The sequence below is a fragment of the Phocoena phocoena genome, chromosome 1 (assembly GCF_963924675.1).
Source record: "Phocoena phocoena chromosome 1, mPhoPho1.1, whole genome shotgun sequence".
NCBI lineage: Eukaryota > Metazoa > Chordata > Mammalia > Artiodactyla > Phocoenidae > Phocoena > Phocoena phocoena.
In genome coordinates this window covers 73,770,367-73,789,614 of record NC_089219.1, presented here as the reverse complement: position 1 = coordinate 73,789,614, position 19,248 = coordinate 73,770,367, and positions in this window count along the sequence as shown.

Genomic DNA, 19,248 nt, shown 5'->3' with positions numbered 1-19,248 from the left:
GTTTCCTTGGAGGGCCTCCAAATGTGAATTCTGGACATGATGGTGGCGCCAGAGGTGACGAGCCAGATGGGCAACACTGGTCCATGATGAGAATATCATCTCCCCACACCCAGGCCCATCAGAGTTTTAGAACATGCAAGGAAACTTTAGCAACATCCACATGCATACATGCCAACCACACACAAAAAATCAGTCATAGCAGTTGACATTTTGCCAATGGAAATTAATATGCTGTAGCGTGCTGGGAATGCTCTCTACTTAATAATAACCAGACTTAAGAGAATGAGAACAAGATGCAAGACTACTGAAAAATGAAGGGCAATAATCTGTATGTCATATTTTTTCATATAGAGTAAATTTCCAAATTCCAAAGGCAGCAGATTTTATATATAATTTAACTGAGGATCTTTCCATCAGGTGTTTGTAATTGAGAATCAGCAATGCATCAGGAGGTCTAGCCTGAGAAAGAACACCAGCAGGATTTAGGAATTTCTTTACTAAATTACCCTAGTGCCTGGCACATAATTGGTGTTCAATAAACATTCACTGAATAAAGATATAAAAGAATATATTTACCAGTAATGGTGATATTTATGGATATGGACTCAGGCAGCTAACTATATATTTAAAACATTTCACAATTTCGACTCCCTATGGAATTCCAAACCAGATAGATATTTAACAAAAATTGATTAAAACTAATGATAAATATTTCCTGAATGAAATAGAGAGCTCAGCCTAAGAGATCTTCTTCTGTTTGCTGGAATTCTGTTTCTCTTTTTGTCTTTTCAGCTCCACGTTAAGACAGTTTTGGGCATACTGCCTCTTCCACACCTGACCCCTGCAATCTGGCAGGTAGAGTTAGCATAATATAGACTGATTTTTCCCTATGTGTGCATTGATATTTCTCCAGTGCATCTCAATCCTGCCACAAGGATGATGGCTTGCTTATAAACCTTGGGTAATGAGTAGCCCAAGATTTATTTTCACATTTATTTAGGGCAGTCTTCTCACTGTCACTGTGCCAACACCATCAGTACAACTAGATGTTGCATTAAAAGGAAAAAAAAAAAGCATAGCTTTGGAGAAAAAGAAAAAAGCCTGAGCTTAAATGTCTGCTCTGTCACTTGTCAACTGCGTGCATGACCTTGGGCTGGTTATTGAACATACTTGAGCCACATTTTCTTCACAGTATTGTTGTTCAGTTAAACAAGATCACATTTGTCTAGGGCCTGGTACCTTGTAGGCCTGCAGTGTTAATTTCCTCTTAGATCACTTCCTAGGGGCCCACCTTAGTTTTCTTGTTTCATGACTGCCCTTCTCTGTTCTCCCTTTTCTCCTGGCTCCAAACTGAGGCAAATAAATAATCATCGGCTCACCCTATAGTTGGACTATTCCTGTGATGTTGTAACTTGGTCAGCATCTCTTTGTTGATCTCACAGGGAAGGTGAGAGTTTGTGATTCTTGGAGGTGCCCTAGGTAGTCTTCTGCCAGAACAGAAGTCTATTATTTTGAACCCTCATGGCTTCCGTAGAAACATGCATAATTTTAAATTCATATGATTTAAATTCATACTCTTGCTCAATTTATATAGCTTCACCTTAAAACTTTCCCCTTGGGTCAGATTCGAATTGCCTTGCCTGTTTCTGTTCGAAGTGAGCATGGAGACACCAGCCATCATAGCAGTTGACATTCAATACCATGGTCACCTCCAAACCACTGAGAGGCTGTCACCTATCATTAGTATCACTAGGTGTTATGGCCTATTTTCAAAACAGCAGCCAGAGTGATTCTTTAGAACATGTCAGATAATAAAGGACACTCTCCTGCTCGGGGCTGTCCAGTGGCTTCCCATCTTACCTAGAATAAGATCAGGACCTTTCATCCCATGGCCCAGGTGAGCCCAGGGGACCTGGCCTTGCCTACTCTGCGACCTCATCTCATTCTCTCTCTTACTTACTGTGTTCCAACCCCATGGGCCTCTTTGCTGTTTCCCCACCACTCAGAAGTCAAGGTCCCACCTCAGGATTTTCACACCTATTGTTCCTATGCCTGGATGCTCATCCCTCCGCAGAGCCACATCGTTCCAGCCTCTGCTCAAATGTCACCTCTTCAGGGACGTCTGCCTACCCTTATCTAAATTAGCACTGCTGACTACCACTCTCTGTTCCTTAATCAGCTTTATTTTTCTGAACACGCAAATGCACATTTGTTATTAGTTTAAAGCGAATCTCTCCCTCTAGAACATGAGATCTCTAGAATGCAGGGACACTGTTTTCTTCACTGTGGTATCACCTTCACTGCGGTATCTCCAGAGCCTAGAATAGTGCCTGGCCTGGAGAATGCACTTGGTAAATGTTTTATGATTGAATGAAGAGATAGTTTAGGTTAGTTTAAATGGCCCTGAGGGTATTAGGATTTGTAACAAAAGGGCTGTGCAACCACTTTTGCTCTAAAGACATCTAGATGCTATGTCTCCATAATAAGGACAAGAACAACAGCGATGTAATATCTTCAATTTATTGGAAATTATGATGCCTTGTTCAGTGGAAGTCTACAAGTTGTTTGTGATCATTTGTGAGCTTATAATTTTATCACTTTGGTCTATGTAAAAATGTACAATAGTTTATTAGAAGGTTATTACAAAGAAAATGTGCAGTTTTAAAGCTACTATACTAAGATAGCACATCATTAAAATTACACTCTCATCTACTGATATACACAAAATGTTTTGTCACAAGAGTTCCTCCTATAATTTTAGTCCTTTCCCTGACGCATCCCCAGCACTCTACCCTGACACTTTCCCCATCTCCTGCCAAACAAATTCAGACAAAGCATCAGGGATCATAAGATTGGGATTCTGAAACTTGAGCACTAGAACAAGAGAGATCTGATTCAAACATATATGGCCTTGGATAAGTTACCTAAAGTCTCTGTGCCTCAGTTTCCTCATCTTTTAAATGGGGAGAATAATAGTATCTACATCATGGGTATGTACTATTTGATGTATGTAAATTAAATAATACATCATGTGATTAGCATAAAGCCATCACTCAACAATTGTTAACATTAGAAAAGGGGTGGGGCTAAGTATATGGGGTTTAAGAAAGGCAGTTCTTTTCTTTTTTTTTTTTTTTAAAATTTTTATTTATTTATTTTTATTTTTGGCTGTGTTGGGTCTTCGTTTCTGTGCGAGGGCTTTCTCTAGTTGCAGCAAGCGGGGGCCACTCTTCATTGCCATGCGCGGGCCTTTCACTGTCGCCGTTTCTCTTGTTGCGGGGCACAGGCTCCAGACACGCAGGCTCGGTAGTTGTGGCTCACGGGCCTAGTTGCTCCGCGGCATGTGGGATCTTCCCAGACCAGGGTTCGAACCCGTGTCCCCTGCATTGGCAGGCAGACTCTCAACCACTGCACCACCAGGGAAGCCCAAGGCAGTTCTTTTCTAACATGAGGTAAAGAATTACTTTTCTTTAGGATACATAATCACAATTATACCAGAAATTCATACAAACCTGACAATATCCAACTTTAAAATGGTGGCAGATCCCTGCTCTATAAAATACCTTTTGAATTTAAAATGTAATTGTCCTCATAGCTTTCACTATGGCCAGCTAATGACTGTGCAACTTTCAGGTCTCAGTCCTTTGGTGGGGTGAGCGAGTCTTCAGGATTTGTTTTAAGCCATTTTCTTTCATTTTTATTTTTTTAAAGCACAATTTTCATCAATTGCTTTACAGAAAACCTCTTTGCTCTCTCTGGAATGGTGTGGGAAGAGTAGTTCCAGGAATGACGAAAGCATGACGGGTTTGCCTGTCGTGGGGTCAGATGTGAGAGAGCTCTACCGGGGCTGAGTTCAGACTAAGGCCCTTTGTGTTCCTCAGATGGAGCTGTTAAGAGTTCACGGCCTCTTCTTCAACCACGTGCAAAAGCAGACATTACTGACCTCACGGAGGTACTAGGGCAATTTCATTTGTATTTCTTTTATTTAGCATCAGCTTTTATTTGGAGGAAGAATATTATATTATTTCAAATGGCTACACACACACACACACACACACACACACACACACACACATCTGATACATGCATATCTGAGGCTGAGGAAGATCCAGAGAGACCAGATAAAAGTAAGATAATCCAGCCTTCCCTGGTGGCGCAGTGGTTGAGAGTCCGCCTGCCGATGCAGGGGACACGGGTTCGTGCCCCGGTTCGGGAAGATCCCACATGCCGCGGAGTGGCTAGGCCCAGGAGCCATGGCTGTTGAGCAAAGGGAGAGGCCACAACAGTGAGAGGCCCGCGTACTGCAGAAAACAAACAAACAAATAAAAAAAGTAAGATAATCCAAGGACACATTCCTGAAATGATCTTGAGTCAACTCAATAACAAAACCCTGTCTCTCTAAGGTGAATTGTATAGTCCTAGAGGAAATGCCAGTGCAGAGTTCTGCAGGAGCCCGGGTGTATGTGTGTGTGAGGTTGGGGGCATGCCAGGGGCACCAGGATAAAGGGAGGACAGAAACAGCCTACTTCAACAGAAATACTTTTCTCTTTCTTGCATATCCTCCCACTCATAGTAAAATATACTTTTTCAAATTACACATCAGCAGTGTCTGAGACTGACTGCCTGGGCTGTGATTTTTTTTTTTTCCCCAGCAGGAAACTAGGAAATGAGTCATAAAACATTAATACTGCCTTAAAATAACTTAGGGTAGGGTGATCCCAAGATGAACCCGAGTTGAGCACCAGAGGGAAGGAAGCTGCACCTCCAGAGGAGAAATTTCATTAAAGAGGACTTGCCCTTTCCCACAGAGAGCTCTGGGTCTGACTTCCTGAAGCTGGGAGGGCTGTGTCATGCTGAGTGGGAATCCTGGCTGCTTCACACATGTGGGGGACACTCGACTTCTCAGAAACAGAAAAAACTGAAGAAGTGAGGCAACCTCTCGATTCTAAATGAAGGAATTCTAACACATCAGCTGGACCCATTATGAAGCATTTTTAAGTTTCCACAATCTGAACCAAATTTAGGACTTCACTAATTCGGACATGTGATAAGGAGGCCGAAATATGCAATAATGCTTAAGGGCACAGGTTGAGGAGTCAGACAGATCTAGGTTAGAATCCTGGCTTTGCCTTTTATTAGCTATGACCTTGAACAATTTTTTTACTCTCTCTCAGTCTGTTTTCTCTTCTGCAAATCTGGGACAATTATAATTATAAAGTCGTTTTGAGAATTAAATGAGATAATGAATGCACAACCGTCCGTGATTAAAAAGTAAAGTCATATTCCCTTTCATAAATTACCCTAAGCCCTCACCCTACTGATTATAGAAAGTCCAATTTTCCATTGGATCCCCTTTCCCTAAGTTATTTCTGGGAATACCAAAGAAAATACTTACTAGTTCTACAAAACACCCCTGATGATTATTCTTCTTATGAAAGATCTCTGCTCCAGACATCGCCTGTAACCTCATGCCATTGTATAATTCACTTCCCTGGGCTTGAATCAGTTAGAATGAAGGCCATATAGTGCCTTCGTGTGAATCAGCGAAAGATGTCCTTTCCAGGTAGGGTCAGGGCTTCAGGAGCAGACAGACTAGGCCTTTGGATGAATTAGAAAATAGGGTCCTCTTTATCCAGGTGGACTCAGTCCCATATCAGATTCATGGTTTGTTGAGGGGAGTACAGTCTGATTCCAGCCCCCATCTCTCTTACCCATCCAGATGCTTTTGTGCAATAAAAAACCAACAGAGGCATGTACAACCCTGTGTAGTCCCTGGCTGCATGTAACGGAAAATCCCAAAGCAATACTGGCTTCAACAAAATAAAAGTTTATTTCCTGCTCATGTAAAAGAAAGTAGGCCTTCCAGGGTGGATCTGACCACTTCATAGTGTCATTAGATTGCTTGGTTCCTATTTTTCTGCTCCGCTATCCTAAGTAAATGGCCTCCACTGTCTAGGTCATCTAGTAGTTCATGATAACTGCAGAGCTCACGTTATCTTATCCAAGTTCAAAGTAGTAGGATGGAGGAAGAGATGAAGATGGGCGGTGTAAGGATACTTTGGCATAAATCTTGTTGACCAGAAATTGATCATATGACCGTGCTTGCTTGCAATGGAAACTGAGAAATGTTTTAGTGGGGCTCACTGCTATGTGGGGTTCTATTATTGAGGAATGGGGGAATGAATGTTGGAAGTAGGCAGTGGGCAATTTCTCACAAGGCCTTCCTTGCTCCCAGTTCTACTTTGCTCTAAACATGGGCCGAGTCACTCCTTTATCATTACTCCATGCCGTATCCCCCAGTGCAAAAGCGCCAACAGACTAATTTAATAAAGTTTAACTGAATACAGAGAAGAAGAAGAAGAAAACAATCCTGCAGAGAGCTGAAGGCAGTTAAGCACGTGCGTTTTAGAGTCAGACTGCCTGTGTCCAAACACTGGCAGTACGATAATTTCTTAGCTGTGAGACCTTGGGCAGCTTTTGTCCTACCCTTTCAGGGTTTCTGGTTTCACAGTCTTCAAAATAATAGGGTTGTTATGAATGTTAAATGAGATAATATACACGTAGGCCATTTCGTGCAGAGTGCATGTATTCCCGCAAATTTGCACTCTAATGGGTGTGAGCGCAGACAGGATATGACATACTCTGGCCATAGTTTCTTGAAGATACCATTTATAAGACCGTTGGTCTGTGCTTCCATTCTCCTAATGGAAGTCCCTCCTAATGACAAAAGACCCACAAATGGCAAAAGTCCCTCTTAATGGCAAAAGTCCCTCCTAATGGCGAAAGACCCACTAATCCCTTTTTCCCTCTCTCTGTCAAAGGCCACGCTCTTTCCTACCTGACAGTGGAAACTTTCACTTCCTTCAGGGGATGCTCCTAACCCTACCCAGAGGTATAGCCTGAATTCCATTGTCCTGACAAGACAATCACAAAGGTTGAAAGTATTTACATCACTCAAACAGTAAGTTTTTTCCAACTTAAGTAATACCATGTGTGAGTTCTAAAATCCAGTTTAAATCCATATTTTGGAGACACATTTCTCTGCATCTGCAAAGATATAGCATAGTTAGAGCTCGATCTAGTTTGTACTGTAGTAATAAACAAACACTTAATATATTAGTCTACAGCATCTTCATTAAGGTTTATGGTGACGTCACAGTTTTTCTTTTCCTGAAAATTTATGGATAGAACTTACGTTGTATTAGTAATAGCAAGGTTTTTCTGATCATAATTCCAATCTCCTACCCCCTAAAAGAATGTCCCAGAGGTCTCTATCTGGAGAAACTGAAAACTGTCAACCACTTCCAAATTGCACTTCTATTGCTTAAAAAGAAAGAAAAGAAAAATTCCTATTTCACTGAAGACCTCACTACATATATATAGTTCTTGCCAGTGTTTAACATATGATAAGCACTAAAAGAGTAGCTATTGTTCCTGCCTGCTTCTTTCTAATAAAAAAATATTTTTCATGGCTTTAAATAAAGGGCTGATGTAAAATAAGTTTACAATATTGTAAAATCAGGATCATGTAAAAGAAGAGGTCCAACTTTAATTGCAAAAGACAGAACATTACTGTGAGTTTCCTTGTAGCCAGGACAGAAAAAGGAAACATGCCAAGCTTTATAACTACGTATGCTCATTCTTCAAGGGAGAAATTTTTTCATGGCAGTGCATTCTAAAAGATATTTCCCCAATTATCTATTATAGAAAGCACTGAGAGACATAATACAGTGTCCTTGAAAACAGATTTACAGATTTCATATGGCTATTTCTTGTAAGAACTAAGAAAAGCTAAAGGCTCAGGGTTTTTGTTCAACTTAAGACAATTGTAAAAGCAGCTAAGCTGATGTGGAGGTCTGCCTGGACTGATGGGTAGACGTGAGAGTGCAGAGGTGAGGCTTGAGCTTTAGGCCAGCTCTCCCAAATATTCCTTCTTCTCAGTTGTATGGTAGACATCTGACAGTGAATTGTCTGTCTAGTGGCTATTGCCAGATGGTGTGGTAAAGACCAGAGGAGTAGTTGAGAGAGCTGAATTTGACCTTTGGAGGTATCTTTTTAAAAAAGTTTGCTGAATGCATTGATATATAGAAATAATGTTTACAACTACTTAAATACAACTTTCTCTTTTAAAGTTTTTATTATAAAAATAAAATACATACAATATACAAATAAAATTGGTTAATAAAGGAACAAATGGGTCCACCCACGTTTTTACAAATGGATGGGCCTAGAGACTGTCATACAGAGTGAAGTAAGCCAGAAAGAGAAAAACAAATATTGTATATTAACGCATACCTGTGGAATCTAGAAAAATGGTTCAGATGAACTGGGTTGAAAGGCAGAAATAGAGACACAGATGTAGAGAACAAATGTATGGACACCAAGGGGGGGAAGGGGGGTGGGATGAACTGGGAGACTGGGATAGACATATATACACTAATATGTATAAAATAGATAACTAATAAGACCCAGCTGTATAGCACAGGGAACTCCACTTCACTGGCTGTACAGTAGAATCTAACACAACATTGTAAAACTATACCCCAATAAAAAAAATTTTAAAGAAAGAAACAAATGGGGTACTTCCCCGGTGGTCCAGTGGTAAAGAATCCACCTTACAATGTAGGGGACGTGGGTTCGATCCCAGGTCAGGGAACAAAGATCCCATGTGCCACAGGGCAACTAAGCCCGCGCACCACAACTACTGAGCTCGCACGCCTCAACAAGAGAGTCTGAGTGCTGCAAACTACATAGCCCACGCGCTCTGGAGCCCGGGCACCACAACTAGAGAGAAGCCCGTGTGTCGCAATGAAGAGCCTGCGCGCCACAAGGAAAGATCCCGCATGCCTCAACGAAGATGCCACGTGCTGCGACTAAGACCCGACGCAGCCAAAAAAATAAAAATAATAAAAATAAATAATAAATAAAGCTTTAAAAAAAAGAAACAAATGACTCACACTCCTGCAATTATAATATGATTACTGTGGTGATTACAAAATACATCCGTAATTTCTTTGATAATCCTCCTTTCAAAAGGGGGAAGCTAATTCCCCTCTCCTTAAGTGAGGGCTGGATTTAGTGACTTGATTCTAACAAGTAGAACGTGGTGGCAGTAAAAACACGTGGGATTTCCAAGCCTAGGTCACAGAAAACATGTAGCTTCCTCTCTGCTCTTGGATCACTTGCTCTGGAGGAAGACACCTGCCATTTAGTAAGGACACTCAGGAAAGCCTTCAGAGAGGCCCATGTGGTGAGGAATTGATGCTTCCTGCTAATAGACAACAAGAAACTGAGGTCTCCTGCCACAAGCCATGTGAGTGAGCCCTCTTGGAAGCAGATCTTTGAGCCTCAGTCAAACTTTCAGGTTACTACAGCCCTGGCTGTCAGCTTGACCATGACTTCATGAGAGACCCTGAGCCAGAACTACCCAGTGAAGCCACTCCCAAATTCCTGACCTGCAAAAAACTCTGAAATAATAAATGCTTGCTGCTTCAAGCTGCTAAGTTTGGTGGGTAATTTAGTTACAAAGCAACAGGAATTTATATAATCGCCATTAATACCCTCTTGGTTTATTTTTTCAATTCTCTATTTCATTTATCTCTGCTCTGATTTTTATTATTTCCTTCCCTGTGCTAGTTTTGGGTTTAGTTTTTTCTTCTCTTTCTAGTTCCTTAAGTTGTAAAGTTAGGTTGTTGATTTCAGATCTTTCTGGTCTTTTTTTGGTGTGTCTTCTTGAGACTGGCTGGCATGTCGTCTGAGTGCAGACAGCTCCTAGTGGGGGTCTTGAAGAGCTCAGACACTAACTTCAGTTGAGTTCTGCTGCATCAATACTCACAAGTGCACCAAAATCCAGATAGCAGGGATCATGGTCCAAAACCCCTGGGAAGCAAGGCATCTGAGCTTACTAGCTGTGTGACCTTGAGTAGGGTCAAGGCTCATTTTCCTCAATTACAAATTTATGGGCTAATAATTCTCACCTTATAAGGAGGGTAGTGAGGATACAATTAAATAGCTTTAGTCCAAGTACAAAGTCACAATATAAAGATAGTAGTTATTCCTAGATCCTGAGCATCCTCGAGGCAGGGAACTGTGCCTTTTTCTCCTTCTAGTGAATGAATTCCATAGCAGCTTCCAGATAGGGGTCATGCATCTCCAGCATCTAGCACATGATGGACACTCAGCAAATGTCAACTGCATGAAAGAACCACTTCCTCTTACCTTGAGTGGTGACCTGTATGGCCTTTGACAAGCATTTCACCATCGTATCCCTCTGCTCTGCCTCTCCCTAGTGCTATTCCTCCATCAACAGGAACTCCTCCGGGGTCAGTTCTTTCACAGCCAGAGCCAGCACCAGCACGAACATTTGTCATTATCACGGGAGATGCCGTCCCACTGGGATGACTGAGAAGAGGCAGGAGAAAAATAAGGAAGAGTATTCGCTTGTCTCAGCGTTTCTTCATCTGCTTCTTGTCATCTTTCTTGCTGCCCTAACACACACACACACACACACACACACACACACACACACACACGTCTGCTGTCTTCCATCCAGAAAGACACACATGCGTCTTCCAAGTATCACTTTTGGGCTGGACTCCACAGTCTTCTCTGATCTGAAATTCACTGTGCACTTGCCACCTGGCAGAGCCTGCAAACAGCTCAGTGGGTGTTTTTATAGTCAGCACTAAAATAAAACTGCCACGCCACTAATAAAGTTGTCTTTATTGTTGTCACTGTTTGCAAAGGCAAATGTCTGGGGAGATTGACTGCCTGAAAAGCTTCATTATGCTGTAAGAACATTTTTGATAGAATTTCAGCAGTGCCTGACTGACTGTCAACTTCATCGTGTGACTTATGTCCCCCCTACCCCTCCCTAACTGGTCCTCAAACTCACAAAAACATTCAGGTCAGTTGTTGAGTACTTGAATCTTTTCAAGTAATTAGCAGTTAGAATTACCAGGTAGCAGGCAGTGTTTGCGTGTGATCTGTCAGTCTGGGCTGCTGTGGGGATTACTGTCATCTGGAGTGGCCTTGCAACCATGTTCAATTTAAAGTGTCAATAGAAAGTTTATTTCTGTCTTTTGTTTCCACTGCCAGGTTGTGAGTTTTCCCTTTAGAATCCAGACTCAAAGTAAGACAGGTATTTGGAACATACGAATTTCAAGGAAAAAATTTCCCCAGCAACCTCCAAAATGTAAAAGCATTTAGGCATCATTGCTCGATCCACAAGACCTGGTCGTGTTATATCATCGTATATATTCAAGGCGGATACATGGTATCTGAGAAATGTAAGATAGACATTAAGCCTCTTACCAAGCAAAGTTCCACTTTGCTAGCTGGGTTGGGGACAGGCAGATGAGGGTCTTTTAATGCTAACACTTGACTAGTAATATCAGTGGCTGCTACCACCATTAGGCTTCTTGCTTTTTTGGCAACCCGTGGACCTTTCTTTCTTAATTCTTCACTGAACTGCTTTTTAGTTCAAGATAGATAGATTTGCCAAAATGACAAAGTGTATATTGGATAGACAACATGCCTAGATTTACAGGGCACTGGTTCAGGAACACATTTTTCCATTAGCAGAGCCTGGGTCTCGACTGCAAAGTTTTCTGACAGCTCTTGGGATCAGTCCTGGGTCGAGGCGCTGTGAGGTCCAGCTGACTGCTTCATTCTCAGAAATACCTTCCCTCTTTGAAGTCCCCTTGACTGGAAAAAATCATTCTTTGTTTTATACTTAAAGACAGGGTCCCATTATCTTCCTTTCTTTTCCTCTTTTTTCTTTTTTTTTCTGACTCACATATAGAACCAAGATGTTGGGTTCCAGAAGCCCATATGCTAATTCACAGATGGTTTTTAGTGATGATTTTTTTCTTGCCATTTGAATCATTTAGGTAATGTGCTTTATTTTCCAATACAGAATAAAAAAAACATTCTAAACAGACATCAGTGTCATATGGTGCCTTACAATGTCTTCAGGTACTGCAATCAATGTGGTTTGTTTGGTAATGGTATGGAATGAGATACATATTTTACTATGAAGTTTTTCTTGGACTTGCTTTCTTGAAGATATCATTTAAGGATGAATTCTAAATGCTGCTGATATAACAGCTCGTATTCAGCATTTGTTTTGAATTTGTATCGAATCAAGATAAATTGATTTTCTTTACAGGTAAAAGAACAACTAGTATGGAAAAAAAGAGTAACTTGCTTATAATCTTATAGCCAATACATTCCATTAATATATTTTAACTTTAAGAAAGTATAATCAGTTTTTATTAGGGAAGAAACAAAACAGCATGCAGAGAAACATGGTTTTACATGGCCTTGTCATAGGCATTCAATATCTATTTGGCCTTAGTAGATCATCATAGAAAGGGAGACTCAAACTTGAGAAAGTAAACGCACTGGAAACTTACCTCTGTAACATTCAGATGATTAAAAATCTTGCCCCCCCATCTCTTTTATTAAACAGCTATCAGCCAGTACACAATTGATCCCTGTAACTTTGGGTATAAGGAACAGAAAATGTTTTCCAAGCCAATTCATGGTATAACTAAGCTTCGTTGCATAAGTCCTACTCTGATGGGGATTCCTGATAAATTCTGAGGTAACCTGACAGATGTGTCATAATGTCTAATCCCTTTAAACACCCAGAGCTCTTGGAAAGTGGATGTTTTAAAAGAGCAAATTGGAGAGAATGCTGTTTTTGTATTGAGCTTTTTCCCCCACTGTCCACACTGCCCCCCAGGATCGGAGTCCTTCCTTCTGCAAAGCACTAGGGATAAGCAAGATGTAAATCTAGGCATTTAAACAGTAATAGGAAAACAGGAGCTAGATGGTGTTTCTTTGCAGCTGAAACAATAAAAATATAAAGAGTGAACCTAAATGAGCTTGCCTTTCCCCAACAAAACCCCCAAAGCTCTACCATTTTCATAAGAAGGTCTCCTTCAGCCCAGCCACTCAGTGGCAACATGCTTGCATTCCTGAGTTAAAGAAATGCATCCTGGATTGGCATCTGGGAGGGCCAGAGGGAAAGAAAAAGTGGGGATAGTCTCATAATGAAAGAAATAAGAGCTGCCCCCTAAAGATCCTTTGAAACCTGCTCGGTGTTTTTGGGCTCCGTACCACATTTCTGGATTCTATAAATCCATGCTCGGAGTGGCACGGTGCCAGGTCCCATGGAGGCTGAGAGTTGCTTTCATGGAGAGGAGTGACACCCTCGGGATTGCATACAGTTGTGAGGTCTGCTTCTCAGACATTTGGACTCCTGCCACGAGGAAGAGAGGGAGGAAATTGGGCCAGTTTGCATTGTGTTACAGACCAGCCTTTTGGATGACAGAATTCTTTCCAATCAAAAGTGCCATGGATTACTCCCTGCTGTGAGCTAATAGGGTGCTAATTAGCATATTTCATTTATTACTTAACTGGAATAGAAACCATTGGGCACGTGGCCCACTTAGAATGGTTTCCTGGGGAAGCCGTACACTGCTCTCAGCACTACCTCCATGGCTTAAGGAAACCGGTTCACAGAAGCACAGTATCGGGTGCCCCCTCTCTGCTCTCTTCACCCCTCCCTCATCTCCAAAAGCACACACAGAGCACAGACAAGGGTTTGAGTCTAATCCGGTTCTCACTTCAATAAGAATCGGAAATGAGGCATGAAATTCCACAGCCATTTCCAATAGTTCATCTCCATGGCCGGTTTCTGGCAACCGCGTGGACCACTCGACTTGCTGCTTCACCTGTGATAATGACTCTTGGGCATCAGAGGAAGCAGAGGCCTCCTTTGATCTCTTTATCACTCTCTCAGACCTAGAGCCAAACTCACACAATGACTGCAGATGGCTGCTGGGTTCCAGAGCCCTCTCTGGACTACTACTTGGGGGAATCTTAAAACACCTGTTTGCCATGGTTTCCCCTTAACTTAGGCAAGAACTCACTTAATAATACTCACATTTCTTTAAAGTACTTTTAGGTTCTTAGGCGTTCCATGTGTGTTAATCTCCCTAATGGCATATTTTGTTTGTTCAAGGGTAGACCATTAACAACATGCAATGAAAACAAAGCAGCCAAAGCTCACTAAGCATCCCGTGCTGTGGAGGTCCATTGGGCGGAGCAGTAATACGGCGTGGCAGGTACACAGGCAGCCAGTGCTCTACAGAGAACTCTCAGTGGGCAAAGAGCTAAAAAAGCAGCCTCACTCAGTCAGCGTATTTCTCGATAATTTGGTAGAAACACATATGTGTAAAGGGTCTTGCAGTGTTTCTGCATAAAACTTTATTTATGGAGGACTCAATTAACGGCGCCTTAATCCACTGTATTGTCCAAGCCTGACAATCTCCACTCTCAGAGTCATCATGAATGTTTCCTCTTACCCTAATTGGTCACTGAGTCTTGTCAGTTTTACTTCTTGGCTGCTTCTTGGCCCATGTCTTATCTCCTGCTTTTCCACTGTCACTGCCGAGTTCAGTTTTAGGTCACCTGTCACCTAGACCTTTGCTACTCAAAATACGTGCCACGTACTGGAGCATCATCCTCACCTGGGAGTTTGTTAGAAATTCAGAATTCACTGACTCCTTCACCCCCAGGAGAAATCAGAATGTGCATTTTAACATGTCGCCCAGGTGATCTGTCCTCACGTTAAATTTGAGGATCACTGAAATAGACTCCTACAGTCTGCCCCCTAGTATCCTTCCGCCATCCATTTCCTCTCTATCAACGCCTTCCATACACCTTTCCCTACAGTACATAGATATGATTATGTCACATTCTGCTTGAAATGTTCCATACCTCTCCACTAGTTACAGAATACCATCCTGTAGCAGAGATGATATTTCAGTCTACGATATCAGGTAGCCCCAAGATATAACTGTAGTTTTGTCTCCAGGATATAGTTTCTGTGTCAGGTTTTCTATACTGTCTGATGGTGGAAAATGTTTCTAGTCAATTCTAGAAGACCCCAGTCACTTCATGTTTTCCTCAGTCACTTCACATTTAAACTCCGTCAGTCATGATTTGCCTCTCATTGCTTTTCATCTTACCCTGGCATCAAAATTCCTAGGGACTTACACAGTTTTATGGTGTCATCTGGAATTTCATTGACCATTCATGGTGTTTGTCTATGCTGCAGCGGGTCTTCAGGCATGGCCTTTGCTCCATACAGGTGTCCACTAAGCAGTCAGATCCCCATGTTTCCATCCTCTCCCTGATTTTATGGTCTTTGCTGCTTTCTCTTGTGGCACTTCTTTGTGACAACCAGGGAGTCCCCTTTGGGCCAGCTGGCTTTCTCTCTTTTTCAGTTAATTTATGAAGCCATCTTGGGGGACAGAAAGACTTCTCTGTGTTTTGTAGCTGAGAGAGATGTAGTGGGGTGGCCTCGATCTTCTGTAACCCATATGATCCTACATCTACCTCTACTGTTCTCTAGCGTCTGTGCCTGGGCATCTGAGGTTTCTAAATCTATTTTCTAGCTCTTCTTCTCACTTCTTCTGCCACTCAGAATTTGGCACTATGCCTACTGGAACCATTATCAACTGAAATGAGAGATATGTCTGTATCTTCAGGCTCTTTACAGAATACATCCTTCACCTTTCACCTAAATAGTGTCTAGGTCCCCCCCCACCAAAAAAAGAATGATATTCTAACATATATTTATAAAATGCTTTGTCCATTACAAAGCTCTTTAAAATCCACCCCCCTCCTTCCAGCCATTCAATTTACACAGGTAGGTAAGCTAGATATCTCAGGATGTCATCCCCAGATGAAGAAACTTTATTTTATAGATGTTAAATAACTTTCCTAGAATCACCTGGTGCCTAAAAGGTAGAGGGAAAAATAACCTTGAGGCCTTCTGAATCTGAACCTACCAATATCCCTTGCAATGTATCATATAGAAAACTAATTTCTGGTTCTCCCCCTTAACTCACATGTTTTTTATGCAGATCACTTAGACTCCCTGCATCCCTGCCAATCACACTGTAAAACACTTATGAGAATGGTACTCTCTGCCAGGTAATTATGATGTGCTTTGAGCTCCCTGGGGGAGAGAAAAACTGTAGGTAGCATTTGCATTTCTCGGTTTCTCATATTTTGTCCAGAAATTTTCTCCCATTTTATTTCTACACATCTTATTTCACCTCTTAGTTATTAGGCAACCTGGCAGGCAAGGACTCTTTCCTTACCTTCTTTTATTTTTTTCATAGTAATTTGTGCAATATGGGGTAGACACTTGGTAACTAATGAATGCATATCAAATTAATAAATAAATCGAATCTTATTCCTGTATTTGCTGAACCATGTGAAAAGCTCTATATCTCTGTGAAGTTTGTGATATGTCTTGTTGCTTTATTCAAAAATATCCTAATTTTAATATCACAAGCTGTTTCTTAATTTAAACCACTGGTACTCAGCTTCAGAGTTCCAGCTGTATCTTGCCAGAGGGTAACATCAAGTGTTCTAGTTGGGGGCAACATCTTTCTGAATGAAACAGCTGAAGAGCTTCACATATTCAGCAGCAATTTATTATTCTCTCATTCAGGAATTTCTTAGTTCAGTCATTCATACATAAACAACTTAATTAATGGATGAATTTACTTATTCCCTCACTGATTTATTTAAACCTTTCCCAGATTGCTCCTTTTGGAAATCCTACTTAATTTCTCAAGTCCTGATTTGAAGTTTCCATCTCCATAAAGCCTAAAGCCTTTTCTGTTTGTCTCAGATTGATGTGATCTTCTCTTTTTAGAAATTTACCATATTCTAGCATTTATATACCTTTATTATTTTCCTGATCAGAATTGAAGTTCTTCTAAGAGCAGAAACAGTATGTTGCCTCTTTCTTGGCCCACAAAATGCCATACATAACTGTCCAGTAACTCTCCGAGTTTGGTTAACTGAAATAACAAGACATTCTAGTTTTATTTTTGAACATGAGAAAGAGATTATTTCTTGCTGGAAATATTATGGCAAATATCCATTAACATTTTAATATTATAGCCTACTTCTCCTCCTAAGATTTCATCCTAATAACTGAGCCCTCCAAAAATACCAGTGAGTATGCTATTTGCAAGAAAATTACAGGAAGAAGGGAAAGAAGAGTCTCTGATTTTATTTTTTTCTTAGAGCTAGGCTTCTCTGGGCTTAAGTGATAGAATTTATGATTCACTCAAAGTTGTTGTTCATATACTAATACAATTATTTATATGCTCTCATTGCCAAGGTCTTAAATTGTAAATGTATCCACGTCTGGTATCCATTCTGCTCCTGTGGGTATCCACCTACTTTCTACTGGAAAATAGCCATGGATCTTAAGAACTAGTAAGAGGTAGCCTGATTGAATCCTCCAAACAAGAAACTATTCCTTATAGAAAGAAAGCTACCTTTTAAACTGAATACCATGGGTTATGAATACATAACACTAGTGAATATACTTAAAATGAGATTGGAGCTACATTTTCTTTCTTTTTAAATTGAGGTATAGTTGATTTACAATACTGTGTTAGTTTCAGGTGTACAGCATAGTGATTTGTTGTTTTTTTTAACAGATTATATTCCATTATAGATTATTAAAATATATTGGGTATAATTCCCCATGCTATACAGTAAATCTTTGGTGCTTATCTACTCTATGTGTATCCATTAATCCCATACCCCTCTCTCTCCCCTTTGGTAACCATACGTTTGTTTTTTAAGTCTGTCGGGACTACATTGGCAATGTTAGGAAACACATTGAATAACAATTGTGATTATCTTCCATATATTATAGAAATAAGAGAGGACATAGTTAGGGCAAATAGTAGGAAAAATAGTGTAATTGTTAAGGGTGCTGAGCTATTGCACAGGTATAAATTAGCTGGGGGTATCCTTGATTTACTCAGAATAAGACCTGATAAGAAATGATGTGAATGTAGGAGTCAAACTCCTAGGTGTAGCTCTCTTTCCAAAAGACCAAGTATTAAAGCTGGTCATGACATCTCTCTGAATCTCACTCTTATGGACTGAATGTTTATGTCTTCCCAGAATTTATATGTTCAAACCCTATCCCCCAATATGATGGCATTAAGGGGTGGGGCCTTTGGGAAGTATTAAGATTAGATGAAGTCATGAGGGTGGAACCCTCATGAATGGGGTTATTGCCCTTAAACACGAGAGAGCTTGCTTCCCCTCTCTGCTCCCTGCTGTGTGAGGACACAATGAGAGGCTGATGGTCTGCAACCCAGAGGAGGGATCTCATCAGAACTTGACCAGGCTAGCATCCTGGTTTCAGACATCTAGGCTCCAGGACTGTGAGAAATAAATTTCTATTGTTTATAAGCCACTAGTCTATAGTATTTTGTTAGAGCAGCCTGAACAGACTAAGACACTAGTACTTCCTTCCTTGGCAGAATATAAGGAAAAAAAGAAACTGTACGTAGAAGATCAAAAGCACTGATGAAAAACCACATATATCTCTCCCCACCTTCTTTCTGGGGCTTAGTGGTATGTGTGGGTTTAGAAGAAAGCCAGACCATCTCTCATGAAACGTCCAAACCAGGAACTTCTGTTAAATGATGATCTCATTCCTCAGCTTATCCAAGAATTTCCTAAAGGTCATTCTGGGGACGTGTTATTTCCTACTGTATGTGATGCAGGAGGAAAGGGAAGAGATCATAGGGCTGTAGGCTACAGTTGTTGTTGACGGGAGTATTGTGTTTTGAGAAGTACAGTGTGTTATATTAGCCAAGGATGTGGCCAGGTTTGCTGTCTGCAGGAGTTGAGCAATGGAGTTATTCTTCTGGGATCCAATTTATAAAAATTGCTAGTTTGAGGATGGTGAGCTGTACATGGGGAATAAAAACTTGGAAAATTTTAAACAGTTCCCTTATGAGCTTGAAGACCTTCTAGGAGCTGCAGTTTTATGTTCTGTAGCAAAATAGTCCATGGAATCAGAAAAATCTCTTCATTAAACAAGGATGGAAGTGGCAGGTTGGTGGAGGTAAAGTCTCCCTCATATTCTGATTTCCGAAACATGGCACTTATCCGTTATTTTGAGGGTACTTGGTACTTGTGAAATTAAAAAGGAAAAGTGTTCAGAAATTGCCAATTCCCCTCCAACACCCACCCAGGATTCCAGGACAATCTCACCTGCTACAGTCTACCAGCCTGTAATGGGATGAGCTTAGAGGCAATATGATATTTTCAGGAATCAGAAACCCAGGAGAATACCAACTCATTTGGAAATAGAGGTTCCCAGTACTGAGCTTCCCCAGG